General features: G+C 31.3%; 1 long non-coding RNA gene across 2 annotated transcripts; it reads right to left on the bottom strand.

The window, feature by feature from the left end:
- Positions 1–905: 905 nt before the first annotated feature.
- Positions 906–5,033, bottom strand: LOC136227618 (uncharacterized). 2 transcript variants are annotated; one of them, XR_010688152.1, is made up of 3 exons: positions 4,771–5,033; positions 4,481–4,542; positions 906–1,279 (listed from the first exon to the last, which is right to left on the bottom strand). It is a non-coding gene; the product is annotated as an uncharacterized lncRNA (long non-coding RNA). The 2 variants fall into 2 exon arrangements; XR_010688153.1 differs by having other exon boundaries at positions 4,481–4,549.
- Between the last annotated feature and the right edge of the window lie 3,951 nt (positions 5,034–8,984).

Consider the following 8,984-nt stretch of genomic DNA (forward strand, 5'->3'; position numbering starts at 1 on the left):
TGCCTAAAAATAAAAGATTTACGTAAAATTAATAGGTTTTACGTAAAACTCTATTTTCACAAGGTTTGTGGATTTTTTTCTTCTAAAATAACAAAGTTCAAGTAAATTTAGTCAAACTTTACCTAAATTATATCTAAAAATAAAAAAAATTACGTAAAGTTTAAATATTTTACATAAAACTCTATTTTTCACAAGGTTTCTGGATTTTATCTCCTAAAGTAACAAGATTACGTAAATTTAGTCCCACTTTATGTAACTTATATCTAAAAATAAAAAAATGTATATAAAGTTTAAAGGTTTTACGTAAGACCCTATTTTCAACAAAGTTTGTGGATTTTAACTCTTAAAAATAACAAGGTTATGTAAATTTAAACCAATTTTATGTAAATTATGTCTAAAAATAAAATATTTACGTAAAGTTCCTAGGTTTTACGTAAAACTCTATTTTTCATAAGGTTTATAAATTTTTATCCCAAATAAGAAGCACTACAAAAAAAAGTCCTTTACTGACAGAATTTTTCTGCTTTAGCGATGGTTAAAACCGTCGCTACAAATATTAGCGACGCTTTTTGAAACCGTCGCAAATGTGTTGTTAATGCTGCCGTTGCTACTGGTACCGACGGTTTTCTTAGGGCGGTGGGGTAGGTTTTTTAATAGCGACACTTCTCTACCGGCCTCTACAACAGGTTACGCACTAACAAGAATACATTTACCTACGGAAAATCTGTCGGTAAACCGTTTTATTCCGTCGTAAAGTCGCTCAAGTAAAGTCGCTCAAATATGTATACCGTTATTAAGCAGAATATTTTCTTTCGGTAAATTTCTAATTAGTATTGCAATTTCACTTATTTTGCAGCAAGAAGAAGATAAAAGCTACATCATTTCATTCAAAAAAAAATATCACTACAATTAACCTCATCTTGGCACTAATGTTGTCATAATTAAAACTAAAATTAACAAAATCCAAAAAAACATAATGTGACTAAAGTTTTGATGATATGTTCAAAACTATCAACATAATCATGAATCAACCTTATATTGTTTGTTTACCACGAGTAAATTTCTACCAAGTTCCTGAAACAACTAGAAAACTTTGCATCTTTACTTGCTCCATCTATATGACTCCCTCGACCACTCCATTTGCCTCCAGCAATTGTTCAATATCTTCAGTCCAAACTTTAGTTTCCGACCCCTAAAAGAAGATCATCAATATCTGCGGTCCAAACTTTAGTTTCCAGAGTATCCTTTAGGGGATCCAACAACCAGCTTGGTCTACTACCTGCAGTTCAACATAATTTTATTAAAACAATTATAAATTTTATATGATTTATTTTGTTCATCATTTAACAAAAATTGCACCATTTTAGACGTTAGGAGTAAAATTGCTCATAACTATAAATGTTAGGTAATTTTTGCACCTTATCTCTTTATTTATTGTAGCAACCACTAGTAAATACTTACAGCATCCTTAAATGGAGGAATTGGACAATTTTTTAAAGCCAGTAGACAAGACAATACAAGTTGATTATATTTGAGCTTAAACGAAATTAAATGTGAAGTGAGATGTGTGGACCTAGGCTTCAATTATTGCACTAAAAATAATTATAGTTGTTCAAATTTGATAAAGAGAAACAGCAGGATGCTAATTATAGGGATGAACTCTTAAGTGGGTTCTGGATATTTCTAAGAGCATGGCTTTTGGGCGTGGACATCATGGGAAAGTATATAGAACAGCATGAGCCAATCAAAGTTAAATCCCATGTTGACCTCGAGCTCGAGCTCCATTACTTTCTGACAACCCGAGTATGAGTTCGACTTCACTCCACCCATTAAATAATATTTCATGAGAGACTTTAAAATCCTATATATCTAAATTTTATATAGAACAAATACTAATTAACTTAGTTAGAATAATGAGAGCGATTTAAAGTTAATTATCCTAATGCACTTAATTACAGCATAGCCAAGATCTGAATATATAAAACACCACCACCAGGATACTATTATTAGAGTTTGAATCACTGATTATCATTGATGTGTAATTCTGTATAAATACAATGTAGAGTTCACGTTGTAGTGAATGACTAACTTATAAGAATAATAGGCTAACTAACTAGATACAGTGTGATCTATAACTGAAACAATATAATCTTGATAATATCTAATATCTAATAGATACAACAATCCATCTACTATTCACAATTCCTTTGGTGGATTCCATGACGAAAATCGATTTTAATTTGACAGACAGAGGCAGAGATTCTATTACATAAACAGCAGCAGCAGATCAAATTATATTCAACTAGATAATCTATCTACTATGCAGGGAGGGACTCAGGTGATTATGATGAAAAGAGCTGTAATTAGAGATTTAAATTAGGAACTGATTAACATAAACACCACCAACAGGATACAATAATCCCTCTACTGTTCACTGTGCTTTTGGGGTATTCCATATGTATATCTATAGGTCCTCCAGTGGCAAAATTGAATTTTAGTTTGACATGAAGAAGCAGAGATTCAGATAATTATGATAAAAAAGAGCTAGAGATGTAAGTAAGGATTGAAATTAGGAACTGATTAACAGAAATAAAATAAACTAAGAATCCCTCTACTCTTCACTATGATTTTTGGGGATTCCGTATAAAGATCCTCCAGTGGAAAAATTGAATTTTAATTTGACACGAAAAAACAGAGATATGGTTAATTATGATGAAAAGAGGTAGAGATGTAAGTAGGGATTAAAATTAGGAAGTGAAGTAAGTAGAATAAGAAGAATAGCAGAGAAGAGCGGAATCAATAGCAACTGAAATCAGAATCAACAAAGGAATAACTTACGAATCAGAATGAACTTTGAAGCATAATCGAATCAATATTATATAAACAGCAGCAGGAGAAATTACATTCTTCCAGCTACCATGATCTATCAAATGTTATCTCTTTTTCTAGATTTGGTCCCATTAATTCCTTGTAATTTCCTGGTTTAGATCCCTTTTGTGAGCATATATTTTTTGCTATTTTTTGTTTGAATTGATTTTCCTTTGAAATATTTTCAGTTAAATATTGACAGTTTTTCTATTTACAAGATCCAATCTAGTCACTAAACTAACTCAAACTAGATCTCCATGCTTGGGAACCTCAACATATTACAGTTCAAACTAAGCTACTCCTGAAATTGTTGCCCTTTTAAAATGTTAAGACTTGTTTCTTCTTCTTACTTCCATAACTTTAACCATAGCACGAATTTCACAGGTAATGGTCCAAAAAATTAATGATTTGAAAATGCTGACGTAACTAAAATGGTTATTGAAAGTGGAAGACCGTGCACAATGCTCTACAATCATAAGTAATATAATAGCTTCATAATAACTAGGGATAAGGTGCAAAAATACCCGAGCAATATTATCCTTAACGTTAGAAACGGTACAATTTAGGGTCCAAGGTTAGCCACTTGTTCCAATTTTAGACATACCTAACAGATTTACTAACACTGTTATGTTCTCATCCCCTAATCTATGCTGCTGTTATATCTGATGAATTTTTTATCAAAATCAGTTTTTATCCTTGTTAGATTTTGATTTAATATTATTTCTCATTTCTTCCCCCATTAATGTGGTTAAATTCTTTCCTCATTTCATTTCATCTCTTCTATTCCTATTCTTCTTGGACGGCTGCTGCTGCTTTTTGTTTTCTGAACTGCTGCTCGCTGCTTCTTTTTTTCTGAACTGCTGCTCGCCGAAGCATAACAACACCATATATGCGGAGCATTCAGCAGAGGAGGAGCATAAACCATTTCATTTTGGTAACTATAAACCATTTCGAGAACAGTTTTTGAATCTTCATTCCCTTCTCTTCCCTCTGGAGGAACCGACTCGAAGCATCAAAAAAACGAAATTGATGTTTCTACAATTGCAGACATACATGATTTAAACTCTAGGGGAACAAAACGTTTAACAGTGTTAGTGGAACCATTAGTGATGTCTAAAATTGAACCAATTTGACAACCTTAAACCTTTAATTGTACCATTTTTAATGTTAAGGATAATATTGCTCTTAGTTGATAACGTTAAGGATATTTTTGCACCTTATCCCTAATAACTATTTCATGTGCTTCCTTTTTATACAGTTCTTAAAGGTAGATCACTATTCGAACTGTTGTTATAAGTGTTTTGGAGGTTCAAAATGGTTATTTTTTTAGAGTCTCTTGGCTGCCTCAAGGATTCTATTTATCTCATTCACATAGGATTAATCTAAGGTATGTAGCAATATCTTGAAGTAGTAAACAATTTTAATTGTTAATGTTTCCATTATTGATGGTAGTTTTCCTTCAAGTTTTCATATCGGATTTACAAACATGCTTAATTTAAGAAAATGCAAACCTCATTAGTTTAAGCAATACACCTTAAATCAAGCAACATAATTTTGAATTTAACCATAAAATCAAAGAAAAACAAGGAAAAGCATAATAAGGCGAGCTTACTTGAAGAAGGCAAAACTTCAATTCAATCTGGGCCAAGCAAGCATAGGGTATAGAAGAAAAACCTGCAAACTGCAACACAATTGGATAAGGAGATTGTGAGAAATTGACAACATCAAATATGGACATAAGTCTGCTTGATATATACGGGAAGAAAGGGTTGCAGCCTGCAACTCAATTTGATGAGCGGATTGGGAAAAAGGCTGCAATTCAATTTGACTATGGATTGGGAAGAAATCCCCAAAACTGGAAAAAGAAATAAGAAAGTAGTAGTATGAGTATATTGTAATTACCTTTCTCTTCTCTTTCAAGCATTCCCAGAAACGTCGTCGAGTATGAGCAAGTCGATTGGAAAAGTTGGGTAGGAAGAAGAGAAATAATTCTAGGAAACAAAAAGAGCAGAGGCATCACTTTTCTTAGTAGAATGGAATGTTCTGTCAATTTGCGTTCCACAAGAGGCGATTAACAAGATCTTGAAGCTCTAGCCAGGACTCTTTTTTCAGTGTAAGCCGTGGACAATGGAAGAAACACGAGAGTAGAAGAAACAAGGAGTGAGTAGAAGACCGGAAGAACCAATTCACCGGTTAAAATAATTAATTATCTATTAATATAATTGGATGGTAGAGATTATTAATCATTATAATCAATGGTGATTTAAACAAAGTAAGGTTTACTTTGTTTTCCAACAAAGTAGCCATAGCCTTCACCTATAAATTAAATTATCAATACTAACTAAATAATATATTATAAATTAAATTATTAATACAAATTAAATAATAAATATTATTATTATTATTAATTTTCATGTAAAGAACCCCTTTCCTTTTAGCCCCACTCAAGACTTTCTCTAACAAAAATCAGGGCCCTCTAGAGTATAAAATCTGTAACATTGGGCCACCCTCTCAATAATTCTCTGTAAAAATCTGGGCCTTTACAATGAGGTGCAACCTTCCTATTTATAGTAGAAAAATGTCTTGGTCTCCAAGTTTGGGGCTAAAAGCCATCGATATTTTGAATTTTTTGTTAACATCTTGATGGGCAAGTTTGGGTAGAAAATGACCTCATTAGCCCTGGAATTTCTGCTGCTGTGAGTGTATGTGCCAGCTGGGCCTGCTGATGAGGAATGGACCTATTGATACTGATTTCGGCCTGCTATGTTGAATTTTGCTTATTGAGCTGGATTTGGCCTGAATTTGATGTAAATCTGAATTGGGCTTTGAATTATTTTTTTTAAGGAAAGATATAAAAATAAACCTTGTGGTTACATCTGTTTTCAAATACATCCATGTGGTTTAAAAGTTTGTAAAATGGTACATCGAGGTTCATTCTGTTAGCAAACACATACTAAATTGACTAACAATGTTAAAAGTCAAAGGAAAAAGAGTTAATTTAGTTCTTATATTTATTTATTTTATAAATTAACTCCCTTTTTATTATCTAATTATGACTAACAAACCCTAAAATAAAAATCAAATACACTCTCTTCTCCATCTCTCTTTAATTTATTATTTCTCTCTTCTTTCCTCTTTGTTAATTTCTCTCTCTAAAATCAATTGAATTTCATACAACTATATACAATGCAACAAAACTATTCAAGAGTTGGGCAAAGTCGGCCGAGTCGAATGTTCGATTCAATGCCTCAAAGAGACACCTGGTCGTGGAATTCCATGATCTCTGCTTATATTCAAAATAATAAAATTCTAGATGCTAAATTACTTTTTAAAGTTTGTGAGTACAAGAATTTAAGAACATGGACCACCTTACTATCTGGGTATGCAAAAGCTGGGCTTATTGAAGATGCTAAAAATATATTTGAATCAATGCCTGAGTGCAATGTAGTTAGCTGGAATGCGGTGTTGTCTGGGTATGTAAGGAATGGTGATATAAAGAATGCTAGGAAGTAATTTGATGAAATGCCCGAAAAGAATGTTTCTTCATTGAATTCGATTATAACTGGATATTCTCGTTGTGGTTTGATGAAAGAAGCGAGGGAGTTGTTTGATAATATGAGAGAAAGGAATTGCGTTACTTGAATGTTGATTGTTTCTGGCTGTGTTGAGATAAGCGAGTATAAAAGAAGGGTGGTGTGTATAAAATTCAGATTCTCATTACATCCTATTTGATGATGCTTACATGAATTACCAGAACTGGGCAATTGACTGAAGGATTCTTGTCGATATTCTATCATGAAAAAGAGAAAATTAAACAATTGGATATTATAAGCTTGAACTGAAAAATAAATAGTGAAGTTATTGTATACAGTAGTATGGAAACTCAATTCATTTTAGAGAGAAATTAATAGAGGAAAGAGAAGAGAGAGAAATAAGAAATTAAAGAGAGATGAAGAAGATGGTATATTTGATTTTTATTTTTTATTTTGGGATTTGTTAGTGATAATTAGATAATAAAAGGATTAAACCTCTGTTTGGGGTTAAATTTAAAAATAATTTTAAAGTTAGATAGGGTTAGAAATTAATTCTTAGGAAGCGGCTGTTTTTTAATCATGGTTAGTGTAGGTACCATTACGGTGTACTTTTAACCGTAATGGGAGATAAAGTGGTTCCATTCCGGCGCCATAGGCGCCGGAATGGCTAATGGCTCCCAAAGTGATTCCTGCCTATTAGTGGGACAGTGGCTGTACGCCACTGTCCCAAACAAATATAAAAAAAAATTATATTTTTTATAAAAATAAAAATAAAAATTATAAAAAAATTAATTTATAAAAATAAAAAATAGAATTATATATAAATGATACAGATGTTATTAAATTTGTATAATTTTCAAGTAAGATCAAATTTGACCACACGCTTACGAAAATTTAAAAAGACTTGTTTAATTGTTATTTGGCTACATTTTTTATACATTTTTTTTGTAACTGTATTAATAACACAGTAAAATATTTTAGACAGTTTCAAAAAAATAAACTTGCTATATATAAATTAATCATAATTTTTTAAAAATTGTCGAAAATATTTTACTTTACTGTGTTATTAATATACTAAATATTTTTTTTTTGTTAGTAATGCACTAAATATTTAACCGTAACGTTTCAAGCAAAGTGCAGATTTAGCCCTAATGTATGAAATTATGCAAATTTAGCACTAACGTTTCCAAGGAAGATCAATTTTGACCATACGCTATCGAAAATTTGAAAAAAATTTGTTTGACTGTTATTTAGCCACGTCAGACCTTCTAAACCAGTTTGTCGATAAATTGAATCAGTTACATTTTTTTGTAACTATATTAATAATATAGTAAAATATTTTAGACAGTTTAAAAAAACTAAACCTGTTACGTATAAATTAATCACAATTTCTTTGAAAATGTCTAAAATATTTTACTCTATTATTAATATACTAAATATATTTTTTTTGTTAGTAATACACTAAATATTTAACCGTAACGTTTTAACTGAAGTACAGATTTAGCCCTAACGTATAAAATTGTGTAAATTTAATCATAACATTTTCAAGCAAAATTAAATTAAATTTTTAATCAAATTTTATAAAATACAAATTCAATAACATTATTATAATAATAATTTTATTTTTATAAAATGATCAATTAATTTCTTTTTATATTTATTTTTATAAAATGATACTTTGTTTTTTAATATTTATTGGGGGCAATGGCTTACCTAAACTAACTATAGTTAGAAAAACAGCCCCTCCTTAAGAATTATTTTCTAACCCCACCCAACCTTCTAAATATAATTTATGACGAATAAATAAACATCGAGATATTAATTCGATTGGTTGACATTTGAACTTTAATTAATAAATCATAACTCAAATTCGAGCAAATTCAATTTTATTCAAAATATGAGGAACATATCTCGAATAAAATTCATAATGGGTTAAAATTATTGTTGGTGTGCCCTAGTTCATAGGCATTGGTTCTTATAAAATGTATTTGTGTCACATTAATAAAGGCATTAATCTAGTTCATTTATATCTTGTGCTATAATATGAATAGAGAATCCATTGATTGATAATCGTAAAACCATATCCCAAGTCGCATCACCTATGATATTGGTGGTTGCCTATCTAGATGTGTCATCCATAATATTACTGCCTTTTTTAAAGCATCACTCGGAAGCTTACTCATGTTTGACCCCATCTGTAGCTCGATTGTCTCATTAAAATTTCGTTGATTCTCTCATAGGGCATCCATAGGTTGGGCCTCAACAAAAGTTTCTGCCCCGGTATGTGTATTGGCTTGAGTATCATCACCTATTGCCATAGTGGTGGAGGAAGATTCCCCATAAATCTTTGGACTTCGAAAAGAAATGGGAATCATCGCTCAACATTTAGCACAAAAACACCCACAGTATGAGCCATGGCTATAGTACAAACAAGGCAAGTATTAAAAGGTTTGCGCCAAAAGAGGCCTAAAGATACAAAATGTATAATGAAACAGTAAAGACACCTTCACTAGCCCTTAAAGGACTACTAGAAGCCATGGTGGAAGAGGGTAGTACGACATGAGAATGAAAGATATGAACAAT

This window comes from Euphorbia lathyris, chromosome 4 (assembly GCF_963576675.1).
Source record: "Euphorbia lathyris chromosome 4, ddEupLath1.1, whole genome shotgun sequence".
NCBI classification, from domain to species: domain Eukaryota; kingdom Viridiplantae; phylum Streptophyta; class Magnoliopsida; order Malpighiales; family Euphorbiaceae; genus Euphorbia; species Euphorbia lathyris.